A 22,452-nucleotide genomic window follows, 5' to 3' on the forward strand; every position below is an offset into this window, starting at 1 on the left:
CCTCCTGGTATCGCCACTCACATCTGGATGTTTTCTTGATGTGCACTTAGCCTTTATATAGTACCGTCTCTTATACATATGATTTTCTGTGGATTTGTTTCTCTAAAATACCCAGACTAACACAATAATCTTATCCCATTATGAATGCATAGAGTTGACTGGCTATTTATATTGTGGTAGGACAGGTCATGAGAGATTACTAAGTGTTAACTATACTGAGAATCCTTGCCTAGCCAAATTGTCTCAAAACCTATCACACCTTCGTTAAAAGTACTTCTACTATCCTTTCCCTAAGAATGGCGTGTACATATCCAGGTATTCCAAGCATAGTGACTTCATTATAAAACCTGAGGTATGACATTACACTATGTTCATTTGACTACTTTCTGTTTTTAAAGAAAGAACGGAAATCAGCAGCCTCTTCCCCCTTTAGAGGGAAAATTGCTGAAAGATTTCTTTCACTTAAGTTCTTGTCCTCTCTGATGTATGCACACCATGTAGCATGATGGACTGGCCTTGAACAATATAAAAGATAATTTGCAATACTCAAAACTTAAACTCAGTCATCCAGCCAAATCTGTCTCCTGCCCATGCCAGTTTCTGAGACGGTAACTTTTTGCAGGAGTACAAAGCCTCATCTTTCTCCTGCAGAACGGCTGAGGATTTTGAAAATAATTAAAATATAAGTCTAATGGAAAGGTTAGTTTTAAAATGAAATTCCACGATTTTAATCATAATTCACCTGAAAAGTGTATTAAAATAATGTGCATATTTACAAGCCAGTGATATTTTGAAATAAATGAACAAAAACGAAATAATAATTTTTAGAGACCCTGAATTTGAGTTTTAAGCTATATTTCTAAATATGCATCAAGGAACCTAGCAATTCCCCACTTGACATTTTAAACTGTCAGTTTCTCTAGTTATTAGGTTATTTTATCAATACTTGTTATACATACATATGTATAAGAAGTAAACTTTTATGATCAGTTTTAATGTTAGAATATTTGATATCATTATAAATTGCTTGAATTGAGTATTTCTCATAAATACCACGGAGTCTTGGTAGCGTAGTGTTTACACATTGGGTTGCTAACTGCAAGGTCAGCAGTTCTAAACTACTGGCTGCTCAGCAAAAGGAAAATAGGACTTTCTATTCCCATGAAGAATCTCTGAAAGTCACAGGGTCATTTCTATGGGATCTTATCGGGTCACCATGAGTTGACATTGATTTGATGGCAGTGAGTGAGTATTTGAACACTAAGATCAAAATTGTTTTATAGCATGTCTTTTACTTTGAATTGTGACATCTTTTGATTCTTTTAAAATTACTCTTTCATTCTTAAAGAAGTTACCGATACAGGTTCACAAAGACTACTTGCTGCAAAATTAAGCTAAAACACCCAAAATTTTGACAAAATCAGTGACTGTAAAAACACTAGCAGCAACAGTATGTACTTGTAGGAAAGACAAAACCCCACATGCTTCAAAGCATCATTATCTTTGAGTAACAGCCGGATGAAAGCATATTAGAGGGTTCAATGAGTAAAATAGCAGAGTTTTAACCTTGTAGGTATATTGCTATATGTTAGCTGGGCTTATTAAAAAGTGTTTTTGTAATAACAAACTATCCCCAAACCCACTGCTGTCAAATCAATTAAGACACGTAATAACTCTGTAGGACAGAGTAGAACTGCCCCACAGGATTTCCAAGGTGGTAGATCTTTATGGAAGCAGATGGTCATCACTTTCTCCTGCAGAATGGCTGGCAGATTCAATCTTTTGCAAGTAGCCATATGCTTGAACTACTGTACCACCACGGCCCATGTAATCAGCTACAAAAATATTTTATTAAATAAGTAATAAATTAATGCTGAAACACTCCACAAAAATGTTATAGGCAGTCGTCCTGATGACACTGTCCCTCTTGAAATCCCCTAAATCATGCCACTGTAGGATGTCCATAGAAAACTTCAATATGAAGCTTTCTTCATCCTTGTGTCTTTAGCTTAGATGACACATTCATATACCATGTGGTCAATACACAACCAAGGTTTTGGACCATTGTTTTCCCCTTTGCATATTATTTCCGTCTGTCCTTATCTGGCTCCTAGACTTTTGGCTTCTGTTTTATTTTTTTTTTTACATTTGACCTTGGCCATGACGTACGATTTAGTTTCTCTGTCTGTGACCCTTGTTTATGGACATCGTGTTTATGTTTAACTAAAAGAAGAAGAAGAAGAAAAAAAGCACTGCTATCTAGATGTAGTCACAGCAACCTTAGAGAACAGGGTAGAACTGCCTTGTGAGTTTCTGAGACTGTAACTGTGAAAGTAGAAAGCCCCATCTCTCTCCTGAGTAGCCGCTAGTTTCAAACTGCAGACGACAGGCCTATGTGTATCTACTAGACCACCAGAGCTTGACCCAAATCCAGGAGTTTCAGGTGAAACTGCCAATAGACTTAGCCTTTAGTCTGATGGCCTTTAATAAATCCCCATAAATTTTGAGCAAAGAAATTGCTGTTCTAGGTTCTGATAGCTCATTACCTTCATCCTCTAGGCACAGACTTGATGGAGGAGATAAATGAGGCTCTTCCTGGTGCCCAAAGACATGCAGTTCTGAATAACCCACTAAAATATATGCTCCAGTTGCCATTTTCATGTATATAATTGGTACTGCCATAAGCATAACTCTCTTGCTGTATAAAGTTACACAAATGCTGATGTTTGGGGAAGACATTTTTTCTTATTAAGAAATATTTATTAGGAATTTTCAATGGTATTAAGTGCTGAGAAAACCAAAATATTGAGTGGCTACTAGAGCATATGCTTGAATTTTAATCAAATTTCTTTTTTTGAGATCATTTTATTAGGGGCTCTCACAACTCTTGTTGCAATCTATACATCAATTGTGTCAGACATAGTTGAACATATATTGCCATCGTTATTTTCTAGACATTTACTTTGTGCTGCGTCCTTGGGATCAGCTCCTCTTTTTCCCTTCCCTCCCCCCCCTACCCTCGTGGTCCCTTATAGATTGTTATTATTTTCATATCTCACAATGACTACTGTCTCCCTTCCCTCTGGTTTCTGTCATCCTTCTCCCTGGAGGGCTATGTGTGGTTATTCATTGCAATTGATTCCTCCTTCTTCCCCTCCTTTTTCTCCCTTCCCACATTTGGTATTGCTGTTCCCATTCCTGTTCCTGGGTTCTGTGTGTGTCGTGAGCTTTAACTCTTGTCTATATCTATGTACATGTTCTGGTCCAGTCCAGAGTGGGAAGCATCAATGGGGTCATGATAGTTTGGGTGGGGGGTGTGTGTTGAGGAAACCTTAAGGAACAAGAGGTATATTGTATGATCGATAGGTGCTCTACTGCACCCTGATTAACTCATCCCTTCCCTGTGACCTCTCTTTGGGGGATGTTCCATTGTCTACAGATGAGCTTTGGGTCTCTGCTCCAATCCCCCTCATTCTCACCAATGCGTTTTTGTTTGTTTGTTGTTTGTTATGAATCTTCTGATGTCTGTTACCTGGTCCTGATGACACCCCATGATTGCATGGGCTGATGTGCTTCGTCCATGTGGGCTTGTTGCTTCACTGTTGGATGGCTGCTTGTTTAACTTCAAGCCTTTAAGACCCCAGATGCTATGTCATTTAAGAGTCGGGCACCATCTGTTGTCTTTACCACATTTGCTTATGCACCCATTTTGTTTTCAACTGTGTGTGTGGGGGGAGTGAGGGGACAGGGGGGTTGTGTGTGTGTGTGGTTGAGCATCACAAAATACCATTTTGTTAGAACCAAGTGTACTTGTATTGAGGGAGGGTATGAGCTGAGGCCCAAGGCCCATCCACGGCCTCAGTGTATTGCCTTATAAATATATGTAGATAGGCCAATACCTCTATTTTAATGTATTAATGTATTATATAAGTACATACTTCTGTTAATACCTCTATCAGTAGCTTTGCTTCCTACAGTCTCCCTCTGTTTCCTTTTGCCTCCTCCTGCCCCACTATCACGTTCTCCCTTCTTCCACCTCTTAATAATTTATAAATTGTTATTATTTTTCATGTCTTACACTGACCAATGCCTCCCTTCACCCACTTTTCTGTTGTCCATCCCCCAGGGAGGGGGCTATATGTAGATCATTCTGATCCATTTCCCCTTTCTCCCCACACCTTGCCCTTACCCTCCTGGTATCACTACTCTCATCAGTGGTCCTGAGGGGTTTATCTGTCCTGGATTCCCTGTGTTTCCAACTCTTATCTGTACCCATGTACATTCTCTGCTCTAGCCGGATTTGTAAGGTAGAATTGGTATCATGATAGTGGGTGGGGAGAGGAAGCATTAAAGAACCCCAATGTCTGTCTTTTATAATTAGGCAAACCAGCAATGTCTTAGGCCAAACAAGAAAACAAAAGATTGAAAAAGAAAAGGAGAGAAGAAAAAATACATAGTTCCAGATCTGTCCGCTGGCCTTTATGAATCTCTCCCTGCTGGGCCTGGGGGAGTTCCAAGGGCTGCCCTTCCTAACCTGAAGTCTACTTTAGGGGCTTTGTGGCTTGGCTCTGCTCCAATTGCTGAACTGTTATGCTCCCTTCTTCGTTTGTCCTGTTGCAGGGGATTCAGGCCACATTATCTCCCCTCTTTGTGTCCCTATTATTGTCCTCTGTCACAGTATGGTCCAGTTAGGGGACAACATGGAAAGACAGTGCTTAGAAAGGATTGATATGATGGAAAGATATGGAACATCAGCTAAGCATAAGGAGTAAGTTAAAATGTTGTCAGAATGATAAAAAGAAATGCTTGAAGGATTATTACTGAAGACAGACAACAGAGGAAAAACCAAAAATTTTAAGTCAAAATTCAGGGACTGAGAGTTCAGGACATGCATTTGTTCTTGTGGTAAAGAGCAGAATGGAGAGAAGAGGAAAAGTAATAACAAGCATGGAAAAATAGAGAATTGTGGATAACTAAGGCTTAAGATGAAGAATAATTTACTCAATCAGTTTCCTCCACAATGTTCTTAAAAAACAAACAAATCCAAACTTTTATGTGAATCGGGTGAAGATTTACAGAGCAGGTCATTAGTTTTACCTCCAATAACTCAACAAACCTCTCAATGTCTTGCCCAGTTCCCATCATTTTGTGCCCATCTTCCTCTTGTTGAATCTTGTCTTCGTCTTCATTCAAGCTAACACTTGTCTCGCAGTAACTTCCCCCTTTCTTCCTTTCCACCTCACTTGAGAACCATCAAATTCAGTTTCTTTACAGTGTTAAAACATTTTCTTGACTCTTTAAAATAGTGGTTCCACACAATATTTGTCCGGCAGGTTCGTCCATGGCATGAGGTGTTGTACAGAGTCATCGTTAGTCTTTCATACTAGACCTGGTCTTCTTTCTTTCTGAAATAGACGGCTTATGCAGTCAACGTATGCTACACCAACTATTAACAATGATTGTAAAATATTTCATTGTGAGCCTGAATTAGTAATATCATAATTCTCACTGTTGACAGATCAGATTAATGAGATAATAAAATATTTAAAACTATCATTTACTAAAAATAATGTGGACAAAATGACCTTAGTTATCTGAAGCTGCTCTAATAGAAATGCCATGATGGAATGGCATTAACAAACTGAAATTGATTCATTTCCTCACAGGTTAGGAGACAAGGAGTCTGCCTATGGAGTGTCAGCCCCAAGGACAAGGCTTGTCTTTGTTGGATCTAGAGGTTTTATCACTTTTGCTTTTGTTCTTGGGAGAGCTTCATGTGGTCTGATACTTCTCTTCTCCCATCTCTGTCTTTCATGTCTGTTTAATCTCTTTTACATCGATCACAAGAGGAATCGACTGAAGCCGTTGTGGTAGTTAGATGATATTATGTAATCCTGAAGATATATGAAAACGTAGAGGTCAATCAGGTCACAGCCTGATGATGACTCTGTGGGCTGCAGCCGTCTTATGAGGAGGACCGTGGGAAGCTCTCTCTCTCTCTCTCTCTTGCTGCCCCTTTGCTGGGACTCTGCCACTGAACTTGAAAGCTGCTGGTGCCCTGCCATGTTTCCACTGACCTTGGACCCACATGACTCTGCACTAATTGGCTTGTGATCTTCCTGCATTCTGGGTCATCGCCTGTGGTTGAAGAAGGACTTATGGACTAGTATCAGACTTAAGATCTGGAATTGGACTGGATTGCGATGTCTGCTTGAGATATAATTACTTCTTGAGGTTAAGCTCTTTCTTCCACATCTATGAATGTTACTGGGTTTGTTTCTCTAGTCAATTTGGCCTAACACACACACACACACACACACACACACACACACACACTACACTAATACTATCTCATTATTACAACAAAGTTTTTTTTTTAAGGGAATAATTCCAAAGGAGATCATTAGGGCTTAAACATTTTAAAGCATATTTTTGGGGGGACACATATGCCAAACAATAGCGGCTTGCTATTAGGAAATATTCTTATGTGAGGGAGATAACTATTTCCTTTATAAAGTCAAATAAGGAACATAAGGGGTCTTTGATAGCATTAGGCTAAATTATATATGATTACAATTCCTTTTGAGATTATTAGTATTCAGGCCTCAGGAAATGTAAGTCTCTCACTTTTGTGGAGTATAATCTCCCTTTAAGGACAGATGTTGGACCTGGAAAACAGTGTGGCAGATGGTAAGCATGGCTAGCCACATGAATTGTAGTCCATGAAGTTAAGAGGAACTACTCAAGAGTCAACATATTGAGTTACAATTGAAATAACGATCAAACAATTTGTTCAACTAAGTCTACATTGCAGAGAGAGTAAATCTAATTAAGGTAAAACTAGAATAAATATTTGGGATATGAGTTGAGAGTGTAAGGACTCAATGTGATGGTCAGGTCCCTGAGATCGCTATAGAATACTGGTAGCCACAAAAATATAAATTTATACACCAAACTGTACAGCTCTACACAAAAATCAAGCTACTCACCCCCCATGCCTTTTGTGTAACTAAAGACAGAGCTCTATCAAACCTAAGATACCTGCATGTAGGAAATAAACAACCAAGACATTATACTTCATATTCAACTTTTGTGGATATAGATGAATAGGAAAGGTGAAGATCATGAGCAAAAACAGACAAGGCTGACATATCCTTATGGTCAATAAAGTTGAAAAAGCATTCTTCAGAAAAATAAAATCCCACGCTGAATGTAAAAAGACTGAAAACAGCTTTGCAATCTGGTGTGTCAGACACGGACGGGCTCCTGAGACAGGAGAGAGATTTAAGTGTGCTGGATAAGTTAGGAGCCTTTGAAAGCAACGCTTCTGGAATAGAAGAGGGCATAATAAGGAGAAGATGAAATTGATATGCTGAAGGGAAATCAGGAAGAAAATTATAAATAAAGGGTCCCGAAGAAGCAAAAGTCTGAACCAGAGTCAGAAAATGAGTGCCAACAAAATCAACCACCTTAAACAGGATTATAATAGAATATGTGGAAATTTGTACTTTAACGAACTTAAAATGCTTTTTTCTTTTATTGAAAGATCATTTTATTGGGGCCTCTTACAGCTCTTATAACACCCAAATATGAATCAAGCATATTTGTACATATATTGCCATCATTATTTTCTGAACATTTACTTTCTATTGACCCAGTTGTTCTCAACCTTCCTAATGCTATTACCCTTTACTACAATTCCTCATGTTGTGATGACGGCCCCCAACCATAAAATTATTTTTGTTGCTACTTCATCACTGTAATTTTGCTACTGCTATGAATTGAGCAACCCCTGTGAAAGGGTTGTTCGACCTCCAAAGGGGTCGTGACCTACAGGTTGAGAACTGCTGTGTTGACCCCTTGTTATCAGCCCCTCTCCCCTTCCAACCCCATAACCCCTTGAAAAATATTTTCATATCTTATACTGACCACTGTCTCCCTTCCACCACAGTTTCTGTTGTTCATACCCCTGGGGGTGGGGAGTGTGTGGTTATGTGTTGATCATTGTGACCAGTTCCTTCTTCCTCCCCTCTTCTCCGCAACTTCCCCCTACCCTCCTGGTATCATTACTCCAATTGCAGTTCCTGGATTCCATGTTTCATGGGCTCTTGTGTCTTATCTGTACCTATGTACATGCTCAATTCTAGCCCATAGAGAAAGGCAGGACTGGGGTCATGAAAGTAGGGGGTGAGGAAGCCTCAAGGAACCAGAGGAACACAGTGTCTTTCATCGGTGCTATGCTGAGCCCTGGTTGATTTATCCCATCCTTGTGACCCTTCTGTGAAGGGATGTCCCATTGTCTACAGATGGGTTTTGGGTCTCTGCTCCAATCCCCCCCTTATTCTCAATAATATGTGTTTTCTTTGTTTTCAGTCTTCTAATGCCTGTTACCCGATCCCGTTGACACCTCATAATTGCACAGGTTGGTGTGCTTCTTCCATGTGGGCTTGTAGCTTTTCTGCTAGATGGCTGCTTGTTTTACTGTCAGCCTTTAAGACTCCAGACACTATTCTTCTTGATAGCCAGGCACCATACACTTTCTTCACCACATTTGCACCCATTTTTGTCTTTGGCAATTGTGCCTGTAGGGTGAGTATCACAGAATGCCAGGTTGTTAGAACAAAGTGTTGTTGCATTGAGGGAGGGCATGAGTAGAGACCTGAAGTCTGTCCACTACCTCAGTGTATTGCCTTAGAAATATATGGACATAGGCCAATATGTTATTAATTTCCTGACAGCCTTGTCTATTTCTTCTTTTGCTATGGGTCTGTTGAGGTTCTTGACCTCTATCTGGGATAATCTAGGGAGGGATTGTTTTTCCATATATTTGTCCATGTCTTCCACATTGTTGAACTAATCGGACTACAGAGTTTCATAGTACTTTGTTATTATCCTTTTAATATTGTTGGGGTCTGTTTTGATTTTCCCTGTTTCATGCCTCATTCTGGCTTTTGATGTTTACTCCTTCCTTTCCTTGGTTACACTTGCCAGTGGTCTGTCAATTCTTTCAAGGAACCAGTTTTTCTTCATTGAATTTTTGCATTGTTCTCTTATCTTCCCACTGATTTAACTCTGCCCTGATTTTTATTTTTTCTTTTCTTTCACTACTGGGGAGTGGGGGTATTCTGTTGACTCTGTTTCAGTTGGTGGAGGTTTTGTGATAGTGTTTCATGCATACATCTCTCTTCCCTTTTTGTATATGTACTTATTCCAATCAAGCTGCCTTTGATAACTGCTTTTGCTGGATCCCATAGTTTTTTTGTATGGTGTATTCTCATTCTTATTAGTTTCTAGAAACTTCTTAAACTCGTCTCTAATCTGGGTTCGTGCCCACTTGTGTCACAGAAGATCGTTATTCATCCTCCAATTGTTTGCCCATCTTTTTCTGGTCATCCTTTTATCGATCTCAAGCATTATTGCAGGGTGATCCGAGAGGGATGTCAGAGCAATTTCTTAGTGTTTGAATTTACTCAAGCTGGACTTGTACCCCAGCAGGTGGTCTATTTTTTAAAAAATGAGCCATGTGCACTTAAAAAGAATGATTTTTTTTTTGCATTTTGATGGAAATCTCTATAAATGTCTATCAGGTCCAATTGCCTAATTGTAGTGTTTAGCTCCACAGCTTCCTTGCTGAGTTTCTTTCCCAGTAATCTGTCTTTCTCTAATAGCGGTGTATTAAAGTCACCTACTATCATCGTTGAATCTGTGATTTCATTATTTCATCCTTTGAAATTTGATGAATTTTGCATGCCTCTTGTTCTGTATGTATATACTTATCACGCTTACTGGTTCCTGGTCTACTGATTCTTTGACCATTAGATAGTGACCCTGCTTGTCTCTTGTTTTGGGTTGTTTTGTCAGAGATTATGATTGCAACCCCTGCTTTTTAAAGTTATCATTTGCCTGGTATATTTTCCACCAGCTTTTTATTAGTAGTCTATTTTTGTCTGTGAGCCTAACATCTGTTTCTTGCAGGCAACAGATTTTTGTGTTTTCTGAGCCAGTCTACTAGCCTTTGTTTTTTAATGGATGAGTTGAGACCATTGACTTTCAGAGCTATTATTACCATCTGTAGATTCATTGCTGTCATCTCATGTCTTTTGTATTGGGTGTTTTCCTATCTCCCTTCATATCAGTGTCCTGTGGTTGTGTGTGGGCTTAATTTTTGCTTTCTTTTCCCTCTGAGGTCATGTTATCTTGGTAATTGTAATTGGCACATTGGCTTCTGGGTGGAGTTGGGCTCTAAGTTGGTCTCCTGCTTGTGCTTTGTGGATGGTGGTCTTCTGATCATAATGCGTTGGCAAGGATTATCCACAGAGTTGGGGGTCTTATGGTTATTTTTTGAGTTTTTCCTTGTCCTAGAAGACTCTAACCTTGCCATCTATCTTAATAGATAGTTTGGCGGGGTAGAGTATTCTTGGGTTGGCATTTTTTTCTTTCAGCTTTCGAGCTTTCGGAAGATGTTACTCAAATCTCTCCTCCTCTTCATGGTATCTTATAATTCTGCACATATTCTTACCTGAGCACAAAAGTATGTGACTGTCTTTTTTTCTCTTGCTGCTCTTAAAATTTTCTCTATTTCCTCGAAGTTAGATAATTTAAATATAAAATGCCTTGGCGAGTTTTTCCTGGGGTTTAGGCTAATTGGTGTTCTCTCTGCTTCCTGTATAAGTGTCTGAGTCTCATTCATGAAGTTGGGGAAGTTTGCTTCCAGAAATTTCCTTGATAATTTAGCTGCTGACTTATTGGTTGTTTCTTGTTCTGGTAGACCAATTATTCATACATTGTTCCTCTTCATAGCATTTGTCATTGATCACAGGTTTTCTTCTGCCTCTTTGATTATCTTTTGACTGCCTTTCCCATTTGTTGACGTCTGTCCAAGTATCCTCGAGATTGCTGATACGATTCTCCTCCTCTTCCAGTCTGTTGGTGACATTCATGAACTTGTGTTTTCCTTTGTTACCTCTTCCACGAGCTCTAGTATTTTCCTTTAATCCTTGAACTTCATACACTCTATGTTGGACTTCATCTGCTCTATTATTACATCCTTATTCTACATTGCTTCCCTAGTATCCTATATGATTCCAAGCAGCCTTCTGAAGATTTGTTTTTGTGGCAGGCCCATGTCTGATTATTCTATAAGTGTCGGTAGTTCCACGGTTGTGTTTTGTTTTTCTTATTTTCTCTTTGAGGGTGTTCTGGTATGTTGCTGCTTTCGTGTCATTTTGGAAGAATTGGGTGACATGTTTGTGGGAGACCAAGGGGTTCTGAGCTCTTTCTCTGTTTGACTGGTATGTGTTTTTGAGGACAGCCAGTGACCTAGTATCATAGTGGGCCAGAGTGCTATGTAGGCAGGATGTTGCAAAGACTTAGTGGCTGATGGTGGTAGGGAGATTCACACTCCGAGCTGAGGCTGGTGACTGTAGGTATGTCTCTAGCCTGGGTTGGAGCAGACCTGCAGTGTGGGAATGAGTCTGGTCTGGAATATCAGACCACAATTTGCAGCCTTCTAATGACATTCTGTTGAACCCCAAATTGGTAGGGCCTTTCACTTTTCCTGTTTTGTTATGTCAATTCCCTATGCCAGGGGTGTCAAACTCAATTAAAATGAGGGCCATTTGGTGTAACAGGCAATGCGTTACATTAAAAAATTTTGTTAAATTTATATTTTGAAGTGAGGATTCTGGAATATGGATAGGATTATTAAAACACTAAATAATTGGTTTTATTTATTTAAAATTTTTATTTTATGTATTAATAAAACTAAAATTATTCTTTTTTATCCAAAACCTACCAGCACTTTCCTCCTACTAATTTTCACTTGCCTCTTATGTGGTGAGCAGAACATATAACAAAGCAACTAATAAAAAACACAAAATGTTGGACAGCCGACAAATATAATGCACAATCCTAATGGCTTCCCTCTAAAAATGTAAAACAGTGCTGCTGCTAGGTGTGATTCATAACAGTACAACCCAGAGTGCTCTTTTAAACTTTTTCGCTACTGGGATCTGTTTACAATATGTGACACTGAGAGTGGCAGACATATCACTTCCATACATTGCTGGAAGTGAGTCACCACATTTATACAGGTCCCCAGGAAAGGCACTGGGCCATGTGTATACTTGTCTTCAGTAGTTAAAGGGTTAACAAGGGAATTATGTGTACGGTATTGCCTCAATCTCCCTAAGCGCTATTTTCTTCATCACAGTTTTTCTATTTTCATTTTATTTCAGAGCATCAGAGGCCACAAAAAATTACATCTGGGACTGCATGCGGTCCATGGGCTGTCAGTTTGACCACCCTGCCCTAGGCTATGCTCTGGAGATTAATGTTCTGGCTACCTTATTATATTAATGGATGCTAATTTACAGAGTTTTGCAGGCTTACATTCAATGTTACACAAAGGACCACACAACCTGGAATTGGAAGGGTTTTTACACTAAACAATCCCCCTTTTCATAAAGGGCTTGTAGGTTGCTCTTGAATCTGAACTGTGCTGTGCTGTCCTCCAGGGAAGGACCATCTTAGTGGAGAGGGTTTGGGACTGACTGGATCTGAATTCACCCCTGGATGTCCTCCTATGTCCCTCCCAGCTCTATAGTGCTGACACTGATGGTTGTGCTCTATGGAACTGTGTGTTGTCATAGGTAAATATCCCAGCAGCTCTTTAATTGCTGCAAATTATTGTCTAATTACCTATCATTATCTACCATGCTGGCAGGTGTGGAATTGGGGTGATGTGGGAAGAGGATGGCTTATTCCTTTATTCCTGCTGGGGAGGGGATTTGAAAAAACCCTAGATTGCAGGTGGATCGCAGTGCAGGGAACTCCAGTGTGAGGTCTGGTGACTAGCTCTCTGAGGATTTCTGTGAGACTGTGTTTATGACCACTTTTAGACAGAAATCTGGGGAAATTACTGCTCACAGTAGGACTAGGGTGCATGAAAGTGTGGCAAATGCCATACTGCTGGACCTGGTGAGGGCTTAGTGGAGCCTGCATGCAGATAAAGTGAACCTAGAGCATTTCGATGAGTTCTTGAAATGCTTCATGGGTGGAAATAAAATGGGGAGGTCTGAACTGGACCCTAGTACACTAAATCTATTTTTAGCATCCAGCCACCAAGTATTGACCTCCTTACCTCTTGATATCCTTGTCTGACAGCAAGAACACTGGGCTGGTGATTCTACCTGGACGCTATCTTGATTCCTCTGAGCACATTTGAAATTCTTGAAAAATGAACAAATTTCTAGGAGCATTATAACTACCTAAAGTATCACAAATAGAGGAAGAATATTTGAACAGACCCACAACAAAATAAATTAAAGATACCATAAAAAGCAAAAATACCAAACAAGCAAAGAACCCCTTAACAATTAAACAAACCAAAAGTCCTGTCCCAGATGACTTCAATAAAGAGTTCTACCACACATTCAGAAAGGAGTTGTCTCTAATTCTAGTAAAACTATTCCAGAATGTAGAAATGTAAGGAATAGTTCTACATTAAATCTAAGAAGACAGCATAATTCTGATACTCAAACCAGGCAAAGATATCACACAAAAAATTACAGACCAATATCCATCATGAATATAAACCCAAAATTCTCATTAGAATTCTTGTCAAAGTATAAAACAACATGTCAAAACAAAAAAATATGATCATATGGGCTTTAAACTCAGTCAACAAAACTCACCACATAAATAAAACAGGAAAAGAACCACATGATCATATCAATCAAAGCAGGAAAGACATTTGTTAAAATCCAACAACCATTCTTGATAAACATTCTTGACCAAATAGGAATAGGAGGAAAATTTCTCAGTATAATCGAGGTTATATATACAAAACCAACAGCCAATAATACATTTTAACAGAGAGAGATTGAAAGCATTCCCCTGGAGATCTAAAATGAGTCAAGGATCAGTATTATCTTGAGTTTGTTCAATGTTGTACTGGAATTGTAAAGAAGAATAAGACAAAAAGGGAAGTAAGGGTATTCAAATGGTTAAGGCAGGAGTAAGACTGTGTCTATCTGCTGATGTTGCATTCTTCCTCAGCTTTTCCTGATGCTCAGATTATTTGATTAGCATACAAGTTAAGTATAGGGAAAAGGTACTGACTCTTGCATTTCTCAGTTTAAAACTACACCTGATCCTTCTGTTCCATTGAAGGACTGCTTCTTGGTCTATACACAGCTTCTACATGAGCAAAAGGAAATGTTCTGGAGTTCTCATTCTTCTCAAAGTTATTTATAATTTGTTATAATACACACAAGGGAATACATTTGCTTAGCTAATAAAAGAGGTAAATAGAGTAGAACAGAAAAAGAGCTAGTACATTGTAATATCTTTTTGGTGTTCTCTGCTTTCAACCAAGATCCATCTAACACTAACAATAATATCAATCAGGCTTGAGTGTCTGACAGTTTTATGTTTATCTATTGCTGCAACCAGTTTTGAATTATTTTCAGCAAAATTTTACATGCATGTCATATTAATGATATTGTTTGATATTGTTGCCTTTTTTAGGATCATCTTTCTTTGGAATGGGAACAGACATGAATGTTTTTATGATCAGTGGGTGCTATGTCCTTACAGAATGTAACAGAAGACCCAAAGAAAATTTTAAAAAAGACATTGTGAAGTCATTTATCAAATTTTCTATCTTCATGAAGTAGAATTTATTTTCTTTTATTCCAAGATAATAAGACAACAATGAGAAAAACATATTATATAATAGGTCACAAAAATAAAATTCAGTAAAATAGAAATAATAAAATACTATGAATATATTAATATATAGAAATTTTATGTTAACAATTAAAATGTTGTTGCATGCCATTGAGTAGGTTCTGAGCTATAGCAACCCTGAACACAACAGAGCGAAACACTGCCCAGTCTACACCATTCTCACCATTGCTCCTAAGCCAAGTCTACTATTGCAGCCATTGTGTCAATCCATCTCCTTGAGGAGCTTTCTCTTTTTCACTGACCTTCCACTTTACCAAGCATGATGTCCTTCTCCAGATACTGGGCTCTCCTGATCTGATGTCCAAAGCATCTTGTCATTCTTTCCTCTAAGGAGCACTTTGGCCATACTTCTTCCAAGACATTGTTTTATCCTTTTAGCAGTCCATGGTACTTTCAATATTCTTCTCTAGTACTATAATTTAAATACGTCCATTTTTCTTTCTTTTCTCTTGTAATTAAATATCTAACTTTCACATGCATATGAGGCAATTGGCTTGGGTCGGGCATACCTTAGTTCCAAAGCATGCTTTTCAATATTCTAAAGAGGTCTAGTGCAATAAATTTACCTAATGTAATCCATCATTTTATCCCTTGATGTTGCTTCCAGGAGCATTGATTGTGGATCTAAGAAAAAAAAATTCCTTGACAAATCAATCTTTTATCCATTTACCAAAATCAATCTTTTATCGATTTGCCAAAATTAATCTTTTATCCATTTACCGTGATGTTACCTATTGGTTCAGTTGTGAAGATTTTGTCCTTTTTGCATTCTGTTGTAATCCATACTAAAGGCTGCAAATCTTCCTCACTTTCAGCTAGCAAGGTTCTGTCATCTTTACATGGCAGGTTGTTAATAAGCCTACCTCCAATCCTGATCCTTTTTTAGAGAATCCAGTTTCTCTGATGATTTTCTCAGCATACAGATTGAACAAGTATGGTAAGAGGATGCAACCTTGACACACACATTTCCTGATTTTAAAGCAATAGTCATACATGGCCATGAAATAGTAGTACATGACCAAATAAATGAAAATCGATGAACGTCTTTAAAATAAAATTAATTGCTTTAAATCACTGATATCAGTAAAGTAGGAAGATAGATCAACTAAATTTCATCTGAGTACTAGAAAAATCAACAAAGAAAACATGAGGAAAAATACAATGATAAAAGCAGAAAAGAATAAGACAGTCATATTAAAACAAACTGGTTTTCTGAAAAAAAAAATAGACAAAGCTCTAATACAGCCAGTGAAAAAAAGTTTTGCTAAAGAAATGGCAAGCAGTAAATAACCTTTGAAACAGATGAAAGGAAATTTTTTGATAATTTTGTGCAGTACATCTGAAAGCATAGATAAAAATGGACATTTTTTTCTATACAAGTATAATATATGAATACTGACCCTCAAGAGATTGATTGCACAAAAATTAAAATTTCTGTAGACTAAACAGAGAAGCCATTCAGTAACTGTGCTATGCATTAAATCAGCCTATAAAAACCCTTCACATCCCAATGTTGTCATTCCATTGAACACTGGGCATCTATGCTTTGGGGGCAACTAGATAATAGCTAACAGCAGGATGAACTGCTTTTTGAACATTCGCTTTACGCCACTTTGTGTTTTTTTCCAACGAACTTTTATTTTTTAATTAAAAAAATCATTTTATTGGGGGCTCATACAACTCTTATCACAATCCATACATCCATCCGTTGTATGTCAAGCACGTTTGTACATTTGTTGCCTCATTCTCAAAACATTTTACTTGAACCCTTGGTATCAGCTCCTCATTTTACCCCTTCATCTCCTACCCTCCCTCTCTCCTGAACCCTTGATAATTCATAAATTATTATTACTTTTTTCATGTATCACACTGTCCAATGTCTCCCTTCACCTCCTTGTCTGTTGTCCATCCCCCTGGGAGGGGGTTATAGGTAGGTCATTGTGATTGGTCCCCCCACCTTCCCCTTCCCCTCCTGGTACCTCCACTCGCATTATTTAGACCACAATATTCTTTTTTTTTTTTTTAGACCACAATATTCTTAATGGAGAAAATAACACTACATAGTCGAGGTATATAATAAACACAAATAAAATTTTGATAAAGGAAATGTGTTCTCAATTTCATTTTTATATTGAAATGTGTAAATCATCCAACCCAAGTATTTCCCCAGAGGCTGTGTTTCTGCCTTCTTTCACAGTACCTTTATTTAACAATTTTTCTCAAGACAAAATAGTATCTAGTTGTGTTACTTTATACTGTTTTGCCATGTTTAGAAATTTTAAAATTATAGACCTTCTCAATTTCATTTTATTCTTAATAAGAATGTAAATGCATCCAATTAACATTGATAGTCAATCAAATATTCTTCCTGCAAATCAAGATATTCTAAATTACAATTACTGAAACTTCAAACATAATCTAGAAGGGTTGTGCTCTCAATATTTACTTTCTTCACATCCTCCTTTACTTTTCTAAAACTAAGCATTTTTATTTTAAAAGAGTTTTAGGTTCATTAAAAGAAATATGAAAAAGAATAGGCAGTTGTCATACATCTATACCCATTTCCCCTTTATTAGCATTTTATAACAGTTTGTTAATATGCTCAGGGGCACAACCGTTCATTTGTTATAATTTATGAGCAAATATTGACACATTAACATTAACTAAATTCCACATTTTATTTTCTTTTCTCTAGGATACTGTATTACATTAAGCCATCAAGTCTCCTTAAGCTCCTGTTAACTGTGACAGTTTTTCAGATTATCTGTGTTTTTTTATGACCTTGTCAGTTTTGAGGAGTTATTTTTTAGAATGTCCCTTAGTTGATGTTTTCCAGACTTGATTGGGGTTAATTAATTTTTAGAAGAAAGATCAGAGAAGTAAAATGTCAGTTTCTCACTGATTACCCAATAAACTAGGTAAGCAGAGCTTATGTATGTTTACTTACTAATCCGTAGTGAACACTTTAACTGCATATGAACATCATGTGAAACTCTTCACTACACATTAGTAAGTAAGCACATGTAAGCCTGTGCTTACCTTGCTTACTAAAAACTCTGTCAGAGCTTATAAAATTGAAAAGAGCCTTAGAATCTTTTAGAAGGTTCTATGGGATTGAGAGACAAATTCCAGTTATACCTAGGAGCAGAATCCTTTAAAAATAATTCAAAACAGAAAATAGTAAGTTGGGTAAAGTTTTCGAGAGCAGATCAGTTTCCCATTTCACAATTAATAAACATTTTGTTTCATGTCACTGATGTATTTCCCACAATGTAACATCACTTGTTCTACTTCTTCCCTATTTACTCAGTTTCTTTGATATGTGAAAGCCTATTGTTTATTGGTCAAGTTGTCAGGATTTTTGTTTTATGTCGAGGTATAATCCATATTGAAGGTTGTCATCTCTGATCTTCATCAATAAATTCTGCAAAGCTTTTTTAGCTTTTCACAAGCAAAAGCAAAACAAGCAAGGTTGGGTCATCTACATCTCATAGATATTAGTCTTTTTCCACTGTTGATGCTGTATACTTCTTCATAAAATCCAGCTCCTTAGGCGATTTGCTCAGCGCACATATTGAAGTAGCACCAACAGAACCCACAACATTTCTCTAGTCTTTAATGCTCCCTGCCCCGACCCCCCCCCCCACCTAAATGCTGACCCCAGTTATACCTTACAAATCTAGCTAGACCGGAGCATGTACACAGGTACAGAGACGAGCTCTCTACACACCGAATCTAGGACAGATAAACCCCTCAGGAACAGTAATGGGAGTAGCAATATCATGAGGGTAGGGGGAAGGTGTTGCGGGGGGGGGGGCTGTCAAGGGAAAGAAACAGAAACCGACTATAATGATGGATGTATAACACCATCACCCCGAACAACAGATACGCGGGTGAAGGGAGACAGCAGGTGGTGCAAGATATGAAAATAAAAATAATTGATCATTTATTAGGGGGACATGAGGGTGGGAAGGGAAATAAAATGGAGGAGCTGATGTCAAGGGCTCAAGTAGAAAGAAAATCTTTTGAAAATGATGAGGACAACATATGTACAAATGTGCTTGATACAATTGATGTATGGATTGCCATAAGAGCTGTAAGAGCCTCCAATAAAAGTATTTATCAATAAGAGAAAAAGTGCGGTGAAATAATTCAACCCCTATGTACACATTTTCCTGATTTTCAAGCATGCAATGTTCTCTTGTTCTGTCCAAATGACTGGCTCTTATGACTGGCTCTTGGTCTGTATAGAGGTTCTGTATGACCATAAAAAGGTTTTTTGGAATTCCTATTCTACTAAGGAGCCCTGGTGGCATAGTGATTATTTGTTGTGCTTCCATCCTCCAGGCCTGCGGTTCAAAGCCACCAGCAGCTGTGTGGGAGAAAAAATGGCCTTCTACTCCCTTACAGTCTCCGAAACCCTTCTCCTACAGGGCCACCACAAGTTGGCATCCACTCGATGGCGGTGAGTCTGAGTTTATATTCTTCTTCCTGCTATCCATTATTTGTTCCAACCCACACCATCAAATGTCATTGTAGAGTCAACGCTCAATTCAAGCTCACAGCCATCCAGTCAATTCTCCACACAATAACCCTAAAGGACCCGGTAGAACTGCTCCAGTGGGTTTATAAAAAGAACCCACTACATACATATTCTCAAGATCATAATTTGGCTCTCATGGACTTGTTTTAATTTTCATCAGTTTCAACTTGAACTTAGTTTATGAGAAATTGATTACTTGTTCTGTGGTCAGCTCTTGGCCTTGTTCTAACTGATAATATTTAGTTTCTCCATAGTGTCTTTCCATAGATGCAGTTAATTTGATTTCTGTGTATTCCATAGAACAAGATCCACGTGTAAAGTCACCATTTATATTGTTGAAAATAAAGGTTCTAGCAACAAATGAATTTCTTAGTTACTGTAAAGAGCAGAATTTTTTGACACTTCTGAAGGCTAAAGTTCCGAATCAGATTCTTAGTCTATGATTTTTTTCTAGAACTTCTCTCTTATTTCTTATGACTATCATTAATCCTTGGCATTCACTGCTGTGCTTGCTGTTCCTTGGCTTTTGTATGTGTTGTGCTCTTTGGATAACTCCGAGGTGGCTTGGTCTAGGACTCTATGCTTGCCCAACGCTTAAGTGCCACCAAGACTCCTTAATCACAGTATTTCAGTATGTATTTTGGGGAGACACAATTCAACCCCTAACAAGGTTAAATAGTATGTAAAGATGAGGGCAGAGTGGAGACCCAAAGCCCATCAGTAGTCAGTTGGACAACCCCTGTCAGAACAGCCACAAGGAAGAGAAGAGCCAGTCAGGATGCAGTATAGCACCGATGAAGCACACAACCTTCCTCTAGTTCTTTAATGCCCACCCCTCCCTGCCATGTACACACTACCATGACCCCAATTCTATTTTACCAATCTGGCTAGGCCAGAACATGTATACAGGTACAAAGTTTCCTGAAGTATACCCAATATACTTAAACCATCAAATGAATTTAACTTCCTGCTAATTTTTTTTCACATTTTGTAGATAGAATCTAATGATTTCATTGTCTGTATGTATCTTGAACTTAATTAGAATCGTTTCCAAGTAGAACACCCACACTAGCAATGATCACCAAAAAAATATATCGTTAGTGACTACTTCGTAATTACAAGACCTCTCGGTTCAGAACAAAAGTAAAATTATTAAAGATGAAAAATATTAATAAAAATTCACACTGAATAGGATTACAATATTAAGTTAAACTGTATTTAAAATAATAATTAAAACAATAAACAGTACACTGCACCGATCTAGGTGAAATAAAGGGAATCAACTAGCAATTTTTATTTATATCAGAATGATAGAGATCAGAACTCCATGAAATTTAAAATTATCAATGCCATTGAAAGAGTTTCAACTAAAGAAAGCAAGGAGAAGACCAGTTAGAGTACAATTGTGCAAAACTTGAACTAGAAAAGAATGTTTTCATGTATATGCTGTGATCAGTTTAATTTCACTGACATTGAAAGAATGTCTACAGAGTATCCTGGCTGCTATGATAGCTTCTCTCCAGCGTGGCTGGCATTGGTGGCGAATATATCAGCAATAAAAAATAAGATATTCTGCTCCAGCTTGTGGAATAGGATGGCTTTTGTAAGTGTGATAATGTTTCATAACACAAATAGAACAGAGATTTCTGGATCTTAGTAAATATTTCATTCATACAGACACCTAGGCAATGAGTAGAAAATCAATGGAAAAATAGTGACTTAAGTGCATATAGCGATTTCATTAAGTATTCCCATATGCATATTTACCTATTAGACCTATTACCTTTTTAAAGAAGAAAATTAAAAATCTAGGTCTGTGAAGTAGCAAAGGACTAAAAGCTAAGCAGCCTGACAAAGATGTAAATGTTGGTTGTTTCTAGAATTGATAAAAATATGATTATTAAATTAAATGATTAATTAATTAGAGTAAAGGGAACGGAGTCATTTAATCCTACAAGTGTTTGCTGTAGAAGTGGGATTAAACATTCACTGCAGAATGCTGCTTCCAGGAAGTAAGAATTGATTGGATTCTCACGGAAACGATATTTGGTTCACCACAGCCACATGGAACTTTCACGGGGATTTATAACATAATTCTTTTCTGCTTTGTCTCTCACAGTAATTTGTTCAGTACAATTGGACTTGACAATTAACTAATTAGTGATGCTTTCTTTTTATGAAAGTAATACCCATATAAAATTATACTTTTTAATTCATGACAAAAAATATCCAAACCCACTGAGATTGAGAGAATGCCGACTCATAGCAACCGTGTGGTGGTGAGGGTAGCGCTGCCCCTGTGAGTTTTCCGACTGTAACTGTTTATGGTGTAGAAAGCGCCACCTTCCTCCACTGGCGCAGCTGGCAATTTCAAACTACTGACATTTCAGATCACAGTCCAACGCAACCACGAGGCCACAAATCTCTAGGAAACAGAAGGGGGACGAAAAGACTACATGGAAAAATGGAATTAAAAACAAGTAGAATTTTTCCACAGAGGTTTCAAAATCTCCTTGTTCTAAGTAATTTTCATCCAAATTTATAAAAGCATTTATAGTACTTTTTTTCTTGGAAGGAATATAGATTCACTTTATTGAATCAATGCCCCTTTCTATTCTGGTCACCAGTTCTGTACCCAATTTTCCAAATGAGAATGAAACAGACTCCTTATCTGAGAACACTTTGACCAATTTTGTGCACGTATTGGCTTCCACTAAGAGCGCTCCCAAACTCATTTTCTTTTCTTTATCGCTGTTGTTTCATGGGCTGACTGTATCATTGGGTTGCCCCACGATAACAGTCACATCTTTTTCCTGTTCATTGTGCTAGATTATTGTCCCACTTAGGACTTATTTGCCAGCTTGATATTTTGTTTCTATGCTAATTACTATTTTACAAAGCGCACTGGGGATAAAAAGGAGAGACTGTTAGTCTAAGCATTTACTGTCTGTCTTTTCACCGTCTTTTTCTATTTAACTACGGATATAACATTTTCTTAAAGGACAGCAACAAAACACAAACCAATACAGGCTGTTACATCACAATCATATTTCCATCCTCAGAACATTTTAAATGACCTCTCAGTCACATTCTTCCCATGGTGGACATGCATGGATTTCTTGTCCCACCCATTCCTCTTGGAGTATTCCTACTACTGT

The 22,452-nt window shown here is 37.9% G+C and overlaps 1 long non-coding RNA gene across 1 annotated transcript in view; it reads left to right on the forward strand.

Annotated features, from left to right (window-relative positions):
* The window catches only part of LOC142443434 (uncharacterized), a 344,074-nt gene that overhangs the window by 173,358 nt on the left and 148,264 nt on the right, over window positions 1-22,452 (forward strand). Inside the window, exon 5 of the long non-coding RNA XR_012783515.1 lies at window positions 19,099-19,216. This is a non-coding gene — a long non-coding RNA (uncharacterized LOC142443434). The remainder of the gene's footprint in view (window positions 1-19,098; window positions 19,217-22,452) is intronic.

Source organism: Tenrec ecaudatus, chromosome 3 (genome assembly GCF_050624435.1).
Source record: "Tenrec ecaudatus isolate mTenEca1 chromosome 3, mTenEca1.hap1, whole genome shotgun sequence".
Lineage (NCBI taxonomy): Eukaryota > Metazoa > Chordata > Mammalia > Afrosoricida > Tenrecidae > Tenrec > Tenrec ecaudatus.